The 19,042-nt window shown below is 38.0% G+C and overlaps 2 long non-coding RNA genes across 2 annotated transcripts in view; one reads left to right on the forward strand and one right to left on the reverse strand.

Moving 5' to 3' along the window:
• Positions 1-19,042, forward strand: part of LOC309509781 — a 667,378-nt gene that overhangs the window by 601,355 nt on the left and 46,981 nt on the right. The gene's annotated exons all lie outside the window — the stretch shown is intronic.
• LOC309509780 overlaps positions 1-19,042 on the reverse strand; it is a 107,868-nt gene that overhangs the window by 22,678 nt on the left and 66,148 nt on the right. The window contains exon 2 of the long non-coding RNA XR_014210062.1: positions 4,715-4,879. This is a non-coding gene — a long non-coding RNA (uncharacterized lncRNA). The remainder of the gene's footprint in view (positions 1-4,714; positions 4,880-19,042) is intronic.

Genomic DNA, 19,042 nt, shown 5'->3' on the forward strand with positions numbered 1-19,042 from the left:
GATCTGTTATTTTTGCACAAGCGTCTGTGAAACTTAATCATGTTTATTTTCACGCAAAGTCTTGAACAAAAACATTAACTTTGAAATATTAATCCAATCTCCCTTATTGATAAAAATTCAACAGCGAACACAAAGCCATGGCTCATACATACATGCATCATTACACTCTGCCGCAATTACACAGGTTCATTACCTTCCCAAGAGCATCAACAGAGAGAAAGAGAGAGGGAAAGAGAGAAGATAATTGCATCTTATGACACCCAGAGGTGCCTGTGGGCTGAAGGTACGATGTGAAACAAAACAATGGCTGGTTTTTACATTTCATATCCTTGAAAATTGAACAGATTCTATGAAATATGATATTCGGCCTCAACGTACCTAGCAGCCACTTACTCCTCCTCACCAACCTATGACTTTTTGAGCGTAAAAAAAAAAAAGTGTCTGAAAAAAAAATATGGCTCTTTTCGATGCCCAGCGCCCCTTTCCCCTTCATCATGGCCAAATGTTTTGATCCACAACTTATTTAAGCCCTGGATATTAAGCAATTTTCCTAGGCCTTTAACGGGATTTGATTCCCTGAGGTCAATCCTCCCAGAAACGGCCATTTCTTTACATTACCAACTCAGGTATGATGCTCCAACCGCATCCCATCCCTCCCCCTCGTCCTGCCGGGGATAAATAATAAATGAAAGTGGTATTTGAGTCTTCAAATCATCCGACGGGTCGGCAGCCCTTCCTCTGCCTGAACTTTGAGAGACGTGTAGTGCAGCCTTCCCATGCTAAAGGTTAGCTGCTTGGACAGGCGCCCCGGTTTATGCTAGCGAGCGTGGGCAGTTTAAGCATCTCCTCGGCTTGTCATTGAGAGACTTTTCATGGTGTAAATCCTTTTTTCGTTCTCTTCAGGGGCGGGGCGAAGTCGGGAGACTGAGAACAATCGGAGGAAAAGTTACCATGCTCCCTAAGTATATATCAGCAGCTAAGCTGCTATTTCGTATTGATTTTTCCTGAAGCCATGTAATTTTGAAAGCTTGTAACAGAAGATGAGGTAAATATCATTTTATTTACTCAGATGGTCTTAGACTGGATCGGCATGTTGGAGAAGTAGCGACAAGCAAATGTGGACCAAAAGCAGCAATTTCATATAATTGTTTTCAGACCAAACTAGAACAGATCACTTTTCCTATCAAATCATCTTCTGAAAAGAGAGGAAGAGAAGGTCTATTTGGTTAATTAAGAACCATGAAAACAGAACACACTCAAAAGAGACCATTGCTACTCTTACGGGAAATAAGGCAATGCACTTCTAAGTAATCATCTAAGAATTTAGAGACGCAAGTATGACGGCAATGCTTAATGTCATCTTGCCGGTTCCAAAAACTCACAATTAAACAATGAATGTCTTGTGAAGTGTGGCCAATTACTCACTGAATCATGCTAAAAGAAAAATGCTCAAAATAGTATCTTAGCTAGCTGTTTTGTATGTACGCAAGTACGCATGTATCCCTCTTCTTTTCAATTTGAACACCGAACATTGAATGAAATTCAGTCATCAACACTCACCCTCATTTCATTCCAAACTTGTACTATATGCAATTCTTTCTTCTGCATATCACAAAAGAATATATTTTGAAGAAGTCAGGGGTCTAAACAATATTGGATGCCACTGAAGTTCATTGTATGAAAAAAATAAAATAAAAATTCAAAATATCTATTGTGACAGACATGCATACACGTTTGAAGCGACCAGTGTTATTTTAGTATCATTTATATACGATTATAGTATTAATAATTCGTTTTTATTTTAATATTTTCATTTTCATTTGAATAATTTTGTTCGTTTTTGCCATTTTTATTATTTCCAATTGCCCTTCATTTAAAAAAAAAAAAAAAAAATCTATTTTAGTAGTAGTAATTTTAGTACTTAAACTTATTTATTTGAAGCACATTTCTATTCAAGTTTAAGTTTTTTTCTAATATTTATTAAATTTTATTTCAATTAACAAAAACAATTTGAATAGTTTTGATGTAGTTTTAGTAAACAAAAACACTAGGAACGACATGAGGGTAAAAAACAGATTTTTTTATTTTTGCCAGAATTTTCCCTTTAAGACTATTTGATTTTCTGTATATCGCTTAGCATCTCAAAAAGAGACCCTTACACGCCCTGTGTCAGCAATCATGATGTGTCAGGCTGTTTTTCACTTCAGTCTTTACAGCCTGTGTTATTTTGGGAAATGCTAATTAGCTAAGGTCAACTAATTATTTGTACGCTTAATGAAGGTCACTATTGTAGTCAGTCTTCCCTCAGAGCTCTATATGTGATTGGGTTAAGCACCCTTGTTCGACCCGTTTCATCGTTTGTCTTTAGACTGTAGTGGACTGAGGAAATTACCGTCTGACAGTAGAACAAAGGGCTTGTTTTTACCCTGTATGCAACCATAGGACAAATACTTTTATTTTCATTGCACTGTGCTTCAATTGCTCAAACCCTTCACAGACAACAACAACTGCTAATACGGTCCTTTTACTGAAATAATGAGTACAGCACACACAAAGAGGAAGATGTTCTTGAGTAAAATATTTCATTAGAAGACGAAATGGCATAATAGAGTCAAAATAATTAAGTCTACATGAAACTATAGGAAAGATGTCATGCTAGTTGAATCAACAGCAGCCTTGACTGACAACCCATAAATATCTGATAAACAAAAATACATTGATAATATAATATCTATAACATAATACTATAAAATAATATTCTTTAGCCTTTCACAGACACCATGAATCATATAATCATAAACAGATCAATAGAACAGTCAAATATAGATGTAGTTATGTATTTCAAACTTTAAATCTGGAAAGTCTTAGTAATTTTAGTACTTAAACATTTATTTTAGTTTATTTCTAATTTAAGTTAACAAATATAAAAAATTTCCATATACAAAATAAAATGAAAATATCAAACTTTCATTTATAAATGCCATTACATTTATTATGGATTTCTTTTCCGCAAATTCACAGTTCAGTTGAATCATTTCTTATGACTGGTATGATAGTTCTTCAACATTACCACATTCATTACAGTTTCAGCACAGCCAATCTGCAGTGTATATCTCTGGAAGTAGTTTTGAACTGAAACTTCTCCCTCAGTGGGAATCAAGAGTTTTGGAGGATATACTATTTTCCTGAAACACTCAACAGAGGATAAGTTTTTCTGCTATGGCAGAGGCGTTGAACTGGATGGGGTGGGCATCTCTCACACCAGACCGTGCCGCTCTTCCTTGCCCGGGCTCTCTAAGTTGCATGGAAAACCAGGTTTATATTCCCACAGATGTCTAACAAGCTGTGGATATGGTACAGGATTATAGACAGGGCTAGATCAATAGCCTGCTGTCTCTGAGGCATCAATATAGATTATGAATCACAGCTAGGAAGTAGTGGGTGATGGCTGTTGCTGGCAGCTCCAAGGAGCTCTGTGTGTGTGTGTGTGTGTGTGTGTGTGTGTGTGTGTGTGTGTGTGTGTGTGTGTGTGTGTGTGTGTGTGTGTGTGTGTGTGTGTGTGTGTGTGTGTGTGTGTGTGTGTGTGTGTGTGTGTGTGTGTGTGTGTGTGTAAGCGAGAGTGAGTGAGTGAGTGAGTGAGTGAGTGAGTGAGTGAGTGAGTGAGTGATTTAGTCTGCTTTAATAGACTCTTTGTTTGGGCAAACACACCAGGCAGTGATCACCACCATCTGCCAGCTTTTTGCATAATGACACTAACATGCACTGATTCTTAATGATAGAGCGAGGACCCGGGGCCAGGACAAATGCAATAGTCAATTATGCTTCATCCTCCCTCTCTCGCGCTTATTCTTTCTCTGGCTTTATTTCTCCTTCAACTGTCGCTGCGCTATTATAACATTCACAAGGCTCACAAGGACTTGTGTATGATTCAATACTGTTTGACTTCCCCAAATCAATGGCCCGCATAAAGATCCGTCTCAACACGTCTGACATGGGCCGTGTTTAATCGTACCAAATCTCAATCGAGGACATGAGCATCGCACTTCACCCAAAATCCATAACCTTGATGAGTTCGCCCTGAGCGGGAGCTTTACATATCCAACATATTGAAGGGTCTTGATCTGCTTTCCATTAATATTGGCATGTGTCTACATCCCAAAGAGCCATCTATCACAACAGGAGAGTATGCGGTTACTTAAACACAAACTAAACATGACATCTTCCTCGCCCAGAGCTGCCCAGCACCCGCCTGTAGCGTAGTGCCCCCTGGCTTGTTATCTCAAAGATTGCTATTGAATACCTGTCAAAGGTTATGGTGCCCGAGGATGCCCTGCCATGGGAAAAAAGGTGCAATGGGGTCACTAAAAATTAGCCCTGCAACATCAAGCATGTTGTGTGTGCCTCATGAAAATTAGCCTTGCCGAGTGAGTAAATAAGGTATTACAATCCATCTACGAACTAGGTCTTCAACCCTTCTCCTGGGGACCATCTGTCCTGCAGAGTTGAGCTACAACACTCCTGAAATCAAACACACCTGAACCAGCTAATCAAGGTCTTTAGGATAGCTTGAAAAGTTACAGGCCAGGTGAGCTGAAGCAGGATGGAAATAAACTTTGCAGGACAGTGGGTCCCCAGGAGCAGGGTTGAAGACCTATTCTTCGTCCGAAAGATGAACGTACTACTGCCGGCATGATTTGATTGTCATGTGACCTACCAGTGTCAGTTGCGTCCCTTCAGTTCCATTCATGAATCTTCTCCAGTGGTCTCATGGGAGGGTAAAGTGTCCATCGAATGTGCACTCCAGAATCATGGCGGAAGAAGTAGGTCGTCCGGGGACTTTTTTCCCTGCTATATAGTAGGGAAGTATTCGATTTCTTGCCTGTAAAAAAAAAAAATGTTGCCTTAAATTTAAGTACAATCAACTTGGATGTTTAAGTCATTCAAACTTAAATTACATTTAACTAACTTTAAAAAAATTGTTGAATCTTGTATAACAAAGTTGAAAATTGCTTATCTTATTTTGATGAGTTAAAGCAATGCAAAAACACATGTTGTCATAACTTACTGATCATATCATTTTTTTACTTTGACGAGTTGATCTGATCACAAGATCTGGTTATTATGTGCACCTCAAATGCATCTCCTATAACCACTTGTGATTGGATTTCATTAGCACATTATCAATATGGATTGATTTTTCTCCACACAAAAAAAGGGCACAAAAAAATGTTGGTGGAACAGATTTCACAAAGGCAAAAATTAGCCAATATGATGCTTCCAATTCTTTGAAAAAAAATGGCAGCCATAGAAATATATATACTTTAAGAAAAATAATGCAATTTCATGGCCAGTAAGAAACTTTTATTACCAATAAATGTTGGCAAGGGTGGCAAATGAATGGAAGTCTTTGATGAACCAAACATCTGTTAATACGGTGAAAAAACCCACTACTTTTAAAGATTAAAATGTTCGTTGACTGCACCTTAAAACATATCAAATCGCTTTAAACATGAATTGTGTCTCTCCTCTGACAGATCCGGACTGAAAGCCGTTACACCAAAAAAGACCAGCAAGTAATTGGAAAGAGTCTTTCTGAGAACGGCTTATCATGACTTCTATTGCTTTTAATTCCTGGACATTATAGGATGAAAATGCCTGAATTTATTGTACCCTTTTGCCTCTCTCTCTTCCTTTTTGGGTTCTTTTTTTCTGAGAGGCTCTGGTGCTGTCAAGGTCGGAAGGAACACAGGACGCTGGAAATGATTAATCTGTCAATCTACATCAAAGCTTCCCGCTGTGTTCCCTCCCAATTGCCTCCCCAGCTCAGCGTGCGGAATGATAGGCTCCGCATTCTACTCTTCCAGCTCCAGCGTTCCCACTACAGCAGCCAGTAATATGATGACAAGCTAAAACGTAGCACATAAAATTACTTGTTGGAGCCTATTTTACATCTCTACCCCAGACTGTGCTTCCCTCTCTTATGTCCCAATGGCGGGCCATTTCACCATAAATACAATGATTACTGCTATTTTCAAAGCAGGTTCAAAACAGACACAAAAAAAAACAATGCCATCTTTACCCGCCTCCTTGTCACAGAACACCGAGAAACAATAAACAATGCACTAACGTCCACGCAAAGGCCAAGTATCTCATGAATCAGATGTAAAATGTGCTATATTTTGAATCCGAGATACGCTGTTTGCAATGTGGTAAACAACAGGAGTGAATAAACAAAAAACAATTTCAATGGCATAATCAGCAGACATCGCCCTAGCACAGAATCCAAATACCATCTGACGTTACATTAAATCAGTACACATGCACTAAGCAGGTCAAAAATAACAGCTAAATAACTTTAAGGGGCACCAGGGCTATTTGTCACATGGGCAAGTTGTCACAAAGACTAATTCAGTAACTACAAAGGTTTTGAGTTAAAAAAAAACTGCGTTCTTATAACAAGAGAATTTGTATAAACGTTACATTTATATTGGGCAGGTCACAAGTTTATTGATTAGTTACAAATTCTGTTGGCCAAAACAATAGGTTTTTGGCACATCACTCCAAAAAATTATGCTTAAATTCAAGATGTATTTGAATTGCAGATAAAAACTACCCTTAGAATCAGCATAAATTAGTTAAAAGGTATGAGCATGGTTAGAATATGGCTATTGGCTAGCTTTATGACAAATATGCATCGCATTAAGTTTGTTAGTTAACGTTATCTTATATGCAATTCAAATACATAGGCTACATCTTAAATTTATATGTAATTTATTTTTTATGTATTTTTATATGCCCATGTAAAAAATAGCCATCTTTATATTTTGTTTTATGTAAAGAAATGTGCTATATAAATAAACTTGCCTAGCCTTACCCTAAAATTAGGCCTAAATATTTTGAGTGCACAGTTTTTTACGGTTTACATTTTGCTTAAAAACATATCATAAGCTGTTTAATGGCAGGTTCCCATTGTGACAACTTACCCAATATAGTGTCAGAAAATCCCCCCTAATGTCATGTAACCAGGCTGTTGACTAATGGCAAAAGGTCTATGCCACACTAGGTGCGTTACAGATCTGCGCAAAACTTTAGCGATTTTTTTCTAAATGTCAAGAAAAAACGATTGCGAAATGACGGCGTTTCCATTAACCGATGTTATGTGACTAAAACTAAATTTTTTCCTCTCGCGATAAGTAAGTAATTCCAAAAATCATGGCAACGGACGTTGGTAGGTTTATGTAAATCTCAGCCACTGCACTGGCCATTATTATTAATCGAAGGAGACGTTTGTGCGTTTTCCAAGCATTAATGGTAAGGAAAGACCCTTTATACTTGTGAGGGGCTCGTATGAGGTGTTTCTGGGTGTTTCTCCCACCACCTCATGCGAGCATAAAAACTTTTTGGCGATAAATGGGAGTTTTTGCGAAAATGACGTGTATTGGGCGTATTTTCATTTCGCAATTTGAATTTGCGCAATTTGAATGGTAAAGGAAACGCGGCTACTGAGAAAGTACTTGCCAAATTTCTGTGCAATATGCATCAGATGGTATGCATCAAGAGACAACGGGCAAAACTCTTTCTTCTAATTGGTATATGGTAAGGCATACTGTAATTTTTTTCTTTTCTTGCAATTAGTACCAGCCTGTTGTGACTCAAGAGGAAAGACTGGTGTTTTTCAAAGTGCATCCAGAGCATTAAGGTGCACTTAAGAACAACACTGTGTCTTCATGTAGGTTTAATCAGAAAAAAGCACTCTTCCACATGCACTCGAGCGATAACCAAACCACATTATCCACAAAGCCAGCGAATGCTAATTGCGGACGGCCAGTGTAGTTTATTAAAAGTTTCGAAATCAGTCCAAGATGCGCACAAATCCATTCGATTTTTATTAGTGCCTTAAAGAGTTATGCGATTCCCCGGGATCCAGTCCGCGTCAATCAGCCATGGTAAATTGGATTCTTGAATAGGGAAATCCCAGGGGGAGGGTTGATGCTATCTGGATCAGACGCAGTGTTGATTTTTTCCCAACCCTTCACTGCTCGCTGCTCCAGGTTCTGTTCTCACTTTAGTACCAACCAAACCATAATACGTATTGATTAACTCATTATAGTGCATTATTCACTTGCTTTGGGCTTGGACTGTGCTTAAAGTCAGCACCTTAGGACCTGTCAGTTTGAGGTGGCCAAGGAGGGAGGTTTCTGGACACCTGCAAGGCAAGGAGGGGGGTAAACTGTGTAGGACAGAAGAGGTCCCATTTCCTGCTCTTTTGCTGATTCACAGTAACTAGGAATTTACTGATGGACTACAGGTCAAGACAGTTTTTTTCTGCATAAGGCTGCTAAAAATGTGTGCGTGTGTGTGTATATATATATATATATATATATATATACACACACACACACACATACATACATGCATACATAAGTGCTGGGCAATGATTAATTGTGATTAATCGCATCCAAAATAAAAGTTTTTGTTTACGTGTGTGTACTGTGTAGAATTTTTTTGTATATATAAATACACACACATGCATGTATATATTTAGGAAATATTTCCATGTATATACTGTATATATTCATATATTATATATTATATATAAATAACACATTTTTCTTAAATTTATAAATGTATGTGTGCATATTTATATATACAAAATAACGAATGCATAATTAATGCAAAATAATTCATGCAAATTTACGCAAAATAACATGCATGTATATATTTAAGAAATATTTGCATCTATATACTGTATATATTTATATATATATTTTATATTATATCAATATTTTCTTTATAAATAACACATTTTTCTTAAATATATATATGCATGTGTGTGTATTTATATACAAAATAATTATACACCGTACACACACATATATTATGTAAACACAAACTTTTATTTTGGATGTGATTAATCGTTACCCAGCACTTATATAATACACTATATAATATACTGTATAATAAATACATGTTTAAATCTTGTATACAAAAACTATTCACTGAATTCTAAATCCAGTAAAGAATAAAAGAGGATGTACAAAAATGACTCATAATAAGGGTGTTTGTGTTTTTACAGAAAGCACATAATTGAGAGGAAGGTTTTGCTTTCAATAAAAAGATGTAATCTGAGGTCATGGCAGCAATTAATTTGTATGGCAATGCTCCCATGATGCTCTGCACTGGTTTCAGCCTCCCCATTAGTGGTCTGCTTGCCAGCGAGCCAAAGTGCGTGGTGCAATATCGAGATAATCAGAGATCAGGCCGATAAATTTAGTTTGAATTCCGGGGACAAGGTCAGGCGCTGAATGGACACAGGTCAAAAAACTAGCATCAGGGTGAGCCATCTCCTTACAAGCGCCTCAGACCACGCCGCATGGATGGGTCGACCCCCTTTTAATTCACAAGTCATTTGCTTCATCTGCCGTGTGAAAGCGACACATTAGGGCACCGCAGTGACCAATGTCCAATCACGTGACCGCAGGAAAATTAGACCGGCATGTTTTTGTATATTTTCCGCCATGTCCGCGGCTTGCTTGATTGAGTGATTTCCGATACAGCGTCAGGGCGAATCACAATCACTTAATACGATCTTTGGGAAGTGGGGCTGAAGAAGACACAAGTATTAATATAAGACTGTGCAGAAACTGACACTCTGTCCCTAAGCCCTGAGGCAATATTACTTGCGACCCCCCCTCCCTCCTTCCTTGATAGAAGAAATGCTGTCTCCATAGCAATTACCTAAGTCTTTTATCAGTCATTTCAAAGGAAGAAAATTAGGGCAATTGTGTCAGGACAGTCATATGGGCAGAAATTGCACACTTATTCGGACCACTTATGTCTGTGACTTTGTTCCTGGATGATGGGGGCTATTGTTCGCTGCCATGTCTTTGAAAGCTTGATTGGGTTTGAGCAGATGTACTGTACCAGAAAGGGACAGCTTTTGTTTCCTCGGCTACTGCTTTTTATTTTAGTTCTAGTTGAATATAAATTACAGCTCTGTCTCTGTTTACACAGAGAGCCTTTTAAACACATCATACTCCTTATTTCACCGGCCGTAACCAAATATGACGGTAAAAAAAAGAAAAGAAATCATAACACGACTGATTAAAATCAGTTTTTATCACATTTATGCGTTTTGGCTCATTTTTTGAGACGGCGAAAAAAGCGCCACTTGAATTGCGGCTTAAATTTAAGTAATTGAAGAGCATGCATTAATTACCAGAGCAGAACATTTTACTACTTACAGGGAACTGACACTGCATATTGACTGAAATTACAAGGGGGGGGTGGAGAGTTAAAAATCAGTAAAATTAAAATGAGCAGGATTTATGGTCAAAATCATGTAATTAGAAAAGAGGAAGATAATTGCTCGAAGGACATAATCCAGCGCCCCGAGTATTGTAAGGGAAAAGCCCCGATGATTTCCTTGCACGAGACGATAAGTCTAACTTAGCTTTAATGCTAGCAATGCACAGCCAGGGACCTGCGAGCCTAATCTATCCCCAGTTCACTGCCCATGCCCTGTTCTCTGTCTGTCTTAGCATATTGATTTCCAAGCTGTCTTATTGGTTCCTAACATAATTATACTAGGAGTAGGTCTCTTAGTGCAGCTAATACATTTACACCATGGCATCTAGGGAAGCTTATAGTCATGTCATTTATTCAGGCAGAGGATTGTGGCTGCTAAAAGGCTGCTGTAAGCAGTGAATTTGAGGATTTTCTGAAATGAGAGAGAGAATTAAGTTGCAGCCCACAAGAAATGCCCAAATCAATATGCTCTCATCAAAAAAAAAAAAAAAAAAAGAAAAGAGATAGGCCTCATAACCTATAACCATGAAGATGTACTGCTTTATCTATGGGCTGCTATGTGTGAGCGCATGTGTGTTATATTACAAAAAAAGAACAATAAAATGTGAAAAAAGCCTTAAAGTTAATGTGTACAGTGTAATTCGCAAACGCATTACGTATGTAAAATAGACATATTTCCAATTGAAAAAGGAGCGGGACCTTACATACCAAGTACAATATGAATCTACTTAAACAATGGCTGCTTAAACAAAAATCAATGAATGAACCGATCCCCAGTGATCAGCCAACACGTATTACCGTTACACCTGGTATCATCACGCGTTTCAAATTTCTTCTGTGACCACTTGCATTTGGGTTTTGTGAAGACCCTTGGCTATTTTTTTTCGTCACACTCAACTACAGCGCATCACTCTCTCTCTTCTCCCATCACGAGTGGACATGCCCCCTACCGCTGATTGGCTACAAGTTTGTTGTGGTGCTTGGTCCGATCCACTTTTTTTCAAAAAATCCCTTTTTGCACCTTTTAAGTTAACTACACATTGCCATGTAAACAACCAGTCAGTAACTTCTATGATATTTTTTGGAGAGCCTTCTCGTGTGAGATGCTGCAAAAGACGCAAGACGAGAGCGCAACGGTCAATGACATCTGTCTAGTGTATGCTTGCATAGAAATATAACGGAAAAGCAGTGCAGAGGAAAACAAACACGTTCTGTGTAAATTACCCCTAATTCGTTCATAAATTAGACTACATGAAGACTGCTGTCTGCTTCACGCTGTAGACTAGCTCATTTGGAAAACTATGTAGTACGGTGTTCCGAATAAATGTGCGAGAGCTGTTAACAGAACCGAACGTCATAAACAAAATACTAAGAAGCTATTTTACTGGTTAACATCATCATAAAAGAACAGATGTTTCATATGAGGGGCAAGTTATTACTTTTATTTTGATGAGATTATAAAGTTCTTTGGAATAACACACAGTGATAAATCGTTCACAATAAGACCAGGAGTGTGCAATGAAGTAAATGGGGTTCATTTTGGTTTGATGTTGACTAAAGATGCACCAATGTATTTGGCCAATAATCGGTATCGGCCCCAAAAAAAGCTATTATTTTCACTATCGGCCGATTGTTTAAAAACAGCCGATGATCAGGCCGATTATATCCTGTCAATCGAAAGGGTGCAGAAAAACGTGTCCGACTGCAACTCACACTCTCGTGTTGAATTTAGGGCAAGTTAATGTGACAATAACGCATTAACAGCTACATAAATGCAGGCTGTATTTGACCCTATGAATTACCAATAGATCAAGCCAGGGTTGCCAGGTCTGCAGTTTTTCACAATACTAAAAATTATTTGTAGCGCCTCTCATCCAATAATCGCAAATAGCTCTGTGCTTTGTTAATTCTAAAAAGTCATCTAAAAACCCGACTGAGCCTGGGTTCTCCCAAGGTTTTTTTTCTCCATTAGGTCACCTGATGGAGTTTTAGGACACCATTAGGTCACTTGATGGAGTTTTTCGGTTCCTTGCCACTGTTGCCTTTGGCTTGCTCAGTTGGGGATATTTTGGGGATATTTAATCTAATTTTATCAATCAATAAATTCCTCTTGAAACAAACTTTGTTGTATTATTTTAATTTAATACTGTGAAGCTGCTTTGATACAATCTGTATTGTGAAAAGCGCTATACAAATAAACTTGACTTGACTTGACTTAAAAGTGTCATCTTCCAAATTCCGTCCCTTTTATTGCGAAATTCAAACAATAAATGGCGTTTTGGCGCTCTTAAATGTGACGTGACAGATCGCTGTAGAGCCTCAGTTCAAGCGGCAGTGCGGAGCGCGAGTCTTTTCTTCCACTTTAATACAAATTATATCTATAAAAACATGCATGAATATTAGAAGGCATGTTGAAAGGTACAGTACAACTAACCAAAATCCGTATCATGTCTCGTGTAATCTCTCAATCGGTGTTTCAACTGCGGAAAGATGTCAATAAAACAGCTTGTAAACAACGTCACTTAACATTGCATTTACCTCAGGAAAATCATCTGTTTATTAGTTAGCTATTAAAAAAACACTAGCTTATTTACTGTAAATTATATTTATGTTTGAATAAATTTGCCATGAAGACAAGTGCTTATGAAAACTACCTTATATGTGCAACTTGTTGTATACAAACATTTCATTTTTATTTGGGTGTAATAATTCTATCTGAAAATAAATAGTATAGTTTAATATAATACCTCTGTTGTTAATTGCAACCAATATTATAGTGTACCAAATGAGATTTTTTTTTCCATAAGAAAAACCAAACTATTGGTATCGGACGATTTCACTCTGAATAATAGGCTATCGGTATCGGCTGAGAAATGTAATATCGGTGCATCTCTAATGTTGACTTTAAAACGTACTAAGATACAACAGCCACTAGTAGCAGTGAATGGGCTCAAATGCTTAGCACAAGATTTACTGTACAGAAGAGACAGTGAGAACCAAGGCTAATGCCAGAAACAGCTCCCTTGTGCCTCGTACAGCAAAATTAGCAGTTTAATGATATGATCACTCAACAAGCGACCCTGACTGCTTTCCCTTGCATATGCACATCCTGTCAATGGCAGATCATGTTCGCCTGCATCTTACAGCAGAGGGAAATACAGCAGAAAATAGGGTCATTGTCTATTTATTCTTCTCCTCCTAATTGTTGTCAGAGTCTGACCTGAAATTCAGAGACAGTATTTTTCAAAGTCAAGGCTGCAGATGCGCTCGGCCATTTATCACGGTTTGTTCCTTATCCTTAGAGCAGCACGGGCGTGCGAAGGTCTGTTTCTTCTTTAATTCCCAAGATTTTGTTGTTAATGGAGGAAGCTGCCTCATAAATTAAGGAAGCACTCAATTACGGAGCTTGACAGAGGTAGATCAGAGGGCAGCCATTGGTCAACCCTGGCAGGTGAGGCCAAACACCCGCAACACAAGATTTATATGAATTAACAGGCATTACCTGAATTACATTATATTGACCAGCGCCACCAGAACCCCTGAATGTGCCATGCAGCATATTCCCAAAATTCAAGGTGTGCAGTCATCACAACGTATTATTCTCAGAAAAGAGAAGAAGAAAAAAAACTATCCTTTCTCCCCGACGATACATTTTTCATTTCATCAACAAAGCAGAGACCCACTGACAATTCATGGCTTTCGCCAGCATCATTTAAAGCTGGGGCTGTCACTTGAATGTCTCATTTCTATTTTATTCATTTCTTCATAGGGATAGTAAGCGCAAGACGCTCTATTCTTTCCCCGGGGGAGAGAGGACAGGCTGAGGGGGGGGTGTTTCTGAGGCTGAGACCCTTTCACACACACAAGCCACCGGCCATCAGATCACACCACAATCAGGCATTCCTCCACCTTGTCAGAACTGGAGGATCAGCCGGCCGCTGAGGCTCTCTGGGTGAAAAGAAAAAGAAAGCCGAGCATTTACATTTCAGCTACCAGCGGATGAACCTTATGAATCCATCTGAGGTCACATGTCGAATGCGTCAAAGCGCGTGAAGAATAGAGGCTCGATGATAAATCTAATAAAGACGCTTTGAGTATTAGGAAAAACAGCGTAGCTGAACAAAACCACATTTGCGTTTGAGAGGAGCCACTTATCAAAGATGATCCAAGCTTGTGGCAATCTTGAAAGCATGTACGTCTTTTGTTATGAAATTGCATTGTTCGATAGCGTTTTTTTTTTTTTTTCATGCACCTTTTTTTTTTTTCGTACAAGGTAAGGTATTAATTCACGCTAGACACATTTTGCAAATGACTTTCCTTTAAATCATGTCTAAAAGCCCTGGAAAAACTAATGATTTTTATTAGATTACTATTCTTAAGGATGCATTAGACAAATAGCAGGAAGTTACACTCTGCAGCCCCGGTAATGCAATAAAGTTCCAATTATAACACTTACGTACAATAAGTGGGCTTCTTTTTGCAGCGCTGCACACAAATCATCATTATATTTCTAATGCTATCTGGATGTGAAAGCTTCAGACACGTAATACGTTTTTCCGCCGTCTAAAAAAAACAGGGTAATCGCCCCAAAACTGTCAGGCAGCATTTGTTCGGATATGACGGCATCAATCATACTCTACGGGACACCCTGAAGGTCGAAGGTTAGAGGAATATCAGCTACCCTTGTTCTGTTTTGCCTTTTTATTAGCCTCATCCCATGTGTTCCCTCTCAGTCCCTAGTTTAGCACTCGACGGTGTATTTACAGGGGGTGCCGGGATTAGCCGTTAGCTCATAAACGAGAGCCTGTTCTTTGGCTGTAGGCAAGGATCTTCCTGCTAGGCAACATGGATGACCCCAGCGGCCAGCTGGTCGTCGTTTCCAAACGCAACCGTGTGGCGCAAGGCGGCAGAACATCACACGATCCCGGCCGCCCGGGCTTTACCGCAGTTAAAGGGTACCGTTTGGCTTCTCCTCCGCTCCGCCCCTTTGGCAACAGAGGTAGGACCATGTGACTCTCTGTAGGGAGAGAGGACCAAAGCTAATGAAAGTAAACATGCAGAGACTCAACAGTAGGCTTTCCTTTCAAATGAAGTTTTTTTCAAAAAGTGAAAAACATGTTATTCAGAGAGAGTCAACCTGCAGGGACTGGCTGAGAGACACAAAGGCTGGAGAATGATTGAAAACATCAAACGGCAGTGTTTTCCATCCCGCTGGTGTGGCCTCTGAGATTGCCTTAGCTGGAGATGTTCATTGGTGTCAAAGGATTCCACATTGAACTATAATGATATTCAAGTATCCTTCTCTTTTTTTCCTTTCAAGAAATATATCATTCACACAACATTATCATTCAACTAAGAAACACATTGAGAATTTATTTATTTCCTTTCTTCATGGGTTTAATAAGCCTTCAGGGGAACTTCCGACGGAAGGAATCCGTTTTCCGGGAACGTGATGATATACGGTACACATTTCACATAAAAGGTTGGCGGGGTTTAGCACGGCATTTGACCAAAGGTCAAACAGAAACAAAGCATGGAGGGTGGTCAGTTGGACGAGACTGCGAAAGCTTGCCAGGCTCACATGCAGCTCACATCTAAAATAGGATCTAACATCTCTGCCATTTGCAACTATGCTCCAGCAAATAATTATTTTTTTATTTTTTTGTCTAATCAAATAAAGTATAGAGAAATCATCAATAAAAAAATGGAATCTGATTATTTCACAAGACCATGAAGGCACAGTCTTCTGAAAGATATTCTTTCTTCCCTGGAAAAATAATAAAGGCAATGTACAATGACTGGAATATATACCTGTGTCTGTGTCTTCAGGTATTCCCTACGTTATGGGGACAAAACATCAGTTATACAAGAAGTTTTTGAACTTGTGGGGACATTTTTTGATCCACGTGAGGAAAACTGAAAAAAGCTTGTAGATCGTACTAAATAATGTTTTTTGAAAATGTAAAAATGCAGAAAGTTTTCTGTGATGAGTAGATTTAGGATTAGGGATAGGGATAGAATATACATTTTGTACAGTAAAAACGATAACATCTATGGAAAGTCACTATAAAACCCTGAGTGTGCGTGTAAACTACCGGTACTCTAAGTGTTGAACAATTAAGTTGTTTTGTGTGTGTTTTAGTGAAAGAAGTGTCTTATGACCACCAAGGCTCCATTTATTTGATCGAAAATGCATAAAAAAAATGCAATATTGTAAAATAATATTACATTTTAAAATACCTGCTTAAAAGTGAATGCATTTTCAAATGTAATTTATTCCTCTGATGGCAAAGCTAAATTTTCAGCAGCATCCCTGTCTTCAGTGTCACATGAAATTCAAATATGCTGATTTGGTGCTAAAGACACATTTCATATTATTATCAATGTTGAAAACAGTTCATGCTGTGTAATATTTTTTGTGGAAACTGTGATATACTACCATTCATACGTTTAGGGTAAGTAAAATTGAGAAATTAATACTTTTATTCAGCAAGGACACATTAAATTGATCACAAGTGACAGTAAATTGATTTATAATGTTAGAAAATATTTCCATTTAAAAAAAATGCTGTTCTTTTTTAACTTTTTTTTTTCCACCAAAGAATCTTGAAAAAAAGGTCTCCACAAAAAAAAATTAAGTAGCAAAAACAGTTTTCAACATTGATAATAATGTAATTTCCCACAATGCATTAGCCTAAACCTTTTTGAATGACAGCCCTGAATGCATATTCACTAACTCATGAATCTTTAAAGGATCTACAGATGAACTGCTCGATTTGCTCTGACGTTCAGTTATGTGTCCTTAGGTGAAGGCCTGGACTGGTCATGTTGTTTCTCTTTACACTACGTTAAGGTGCTTAACTGCTAATACAAGAGTGTTATCATAATGACCTATGGGAGATAATGGAACTTGGCCCAGATATGTATGCCAGAGACACAATGGAACACGTTTTTTGACAGTTTTATAATTAAACTACAAAAAAAAACAGCTCCATGCTTGACACAGAGATCAGCAAACACCACAAATTTTGAATGAGCTTTATCCAAATCTTGACTTTGTCTCGTGTCATATTTGAAGGGTTTCATGCTATTTTGTTTCCTTTTTATGTGATGTTGATGTTTTATTTATTGGGTGTTGTGTTTCTGTACACCTCAATATTCTCTAGGGAAATCAAAACAATTGGAAGGATGTTTGATATCAGTGATCTTACTGGTTTTTTATGTCATAGAGGCGGATGGTAAAACCTGTGAATTTAAAACGAGTAACAGACTAAAAGTAGCATGATAAAGGTCTGATGACTAATTTAGCAACCAAAGGAGTTGTTAGTTGTCGCTGCAACAGCAAAACTGCCATTCATGTCAGACTTGCTTAGCAAAAGTCAGTAGATGAATTGTTGAATTAAGTATTGAAATACAGATCAAATAAACTGATGAACATGAAATATATGAGACCTATCCATCCGTGTGTGTGTGTGTGTGTGTGTGTGTGTGTGTGTGTGTGTGTGTGTGTGTGTGTGTGTGTGTGTGTGTGTGTGTGTGTGTGTGTGTGTGTGTGTGTGTGTGTGTGTGTGTGTGTGTGTGTGTGTGTGTGTGTGTGTGTGTGTGTGTGTGTGTGTGTGTGTGTGTGTTCTATATGTCTGTCTGTCAAGCCTCAAACTTCAAATGTTCAAATAAGGCTTTGTCAAGCCAACATTCAGTTTGTCTAGACAAACTTTGCTTTTCTAGTTAAATAACTCGCATGAATTAATTTGAATTTGTAATTAATTTGAATTTTACTTCTTTAAATTCTAAATTGAACAATAATTTGCTTTAGAAGTGACTTTTTTTTGCCATAGAACACAAAAAGAAGTTCTCAAACCACCAAAGCAGCTCTTTTCCATGTAATGAAAATACAAGGTGATCATTAGCAAGTGCAATTGCAAATTTCATCAGCTATGCTAAACAAACCATTAGACTGAGACATCTTACACTTAAAGTGCAACTTTGCTGATTTTCAACCACTTTTTATTGTTACAATGTCGGTAGTATATGTAAATTAACTATGTTTACTCGTTATCTTGTGATCAGTTCCTTTTATCGGTCCCTTGTTCTCGTTATAAATCAAAAGGTGATCGAGCTTTCTCTGTATTCACCCCAAAGCTCTGGAAGAGTCTACCCTTAAACATCAGGGCCTCTCCATCACTGGATGCTTTTAAATCCAGTTTAAAGACCTATTTTTACTCTCTAGCGTTCGATGCCGTGTATGTATTTTAATTAGCTGGTTCTACGTTATGTATGTATATACATTTTGAATGATCCTGATTTTTATCTTCATTTCTGTTTTATTTTTTCTCTACTCCTTTTCTCTTTATTATTTTTTGTATTGTAAAGCACTTTGGATCAACTACGGTTGTGTTAAACTTGTGCTCTATAAATAAAACTTGACTTGACTTCTGTGTTACCTGGATAAGAAATTCACATTTATTTGTCAGCAAAACTTTGACAGCTCCATGGCTTTCGTGACGTCCACAGAAAGAGGGTTATTAACAGAACAGTTATTGTAAGAGGCAACAGTCTTCTTACCTGTATGCAACAGGTTTTTGATTCAGCTTTTCCCCTCCCGTTTGCCCTAAAACAGTGTTTGTTGTCATCCAGTTTGAAATGTTGATCCTATTTTCTGTCGCGGCGTTCTCTCCACATTTACAATTATTTGCAGCCTCACTCGCAACTAATGTTTACTCTTTGAATTCTTGCA

This window comes from Leuciscus leuciscus, assembly GCF_965113295.1.
Source record: "Leuciscus leuciscus genome assembly, chromosome: 11".
Lineage (NCBI taxonomy): Eukaryota > Metazoa > Chordata > Actinopteri > Cypriniformes > Leuciscidae > Leuciscus > Leuciscus leuciscus.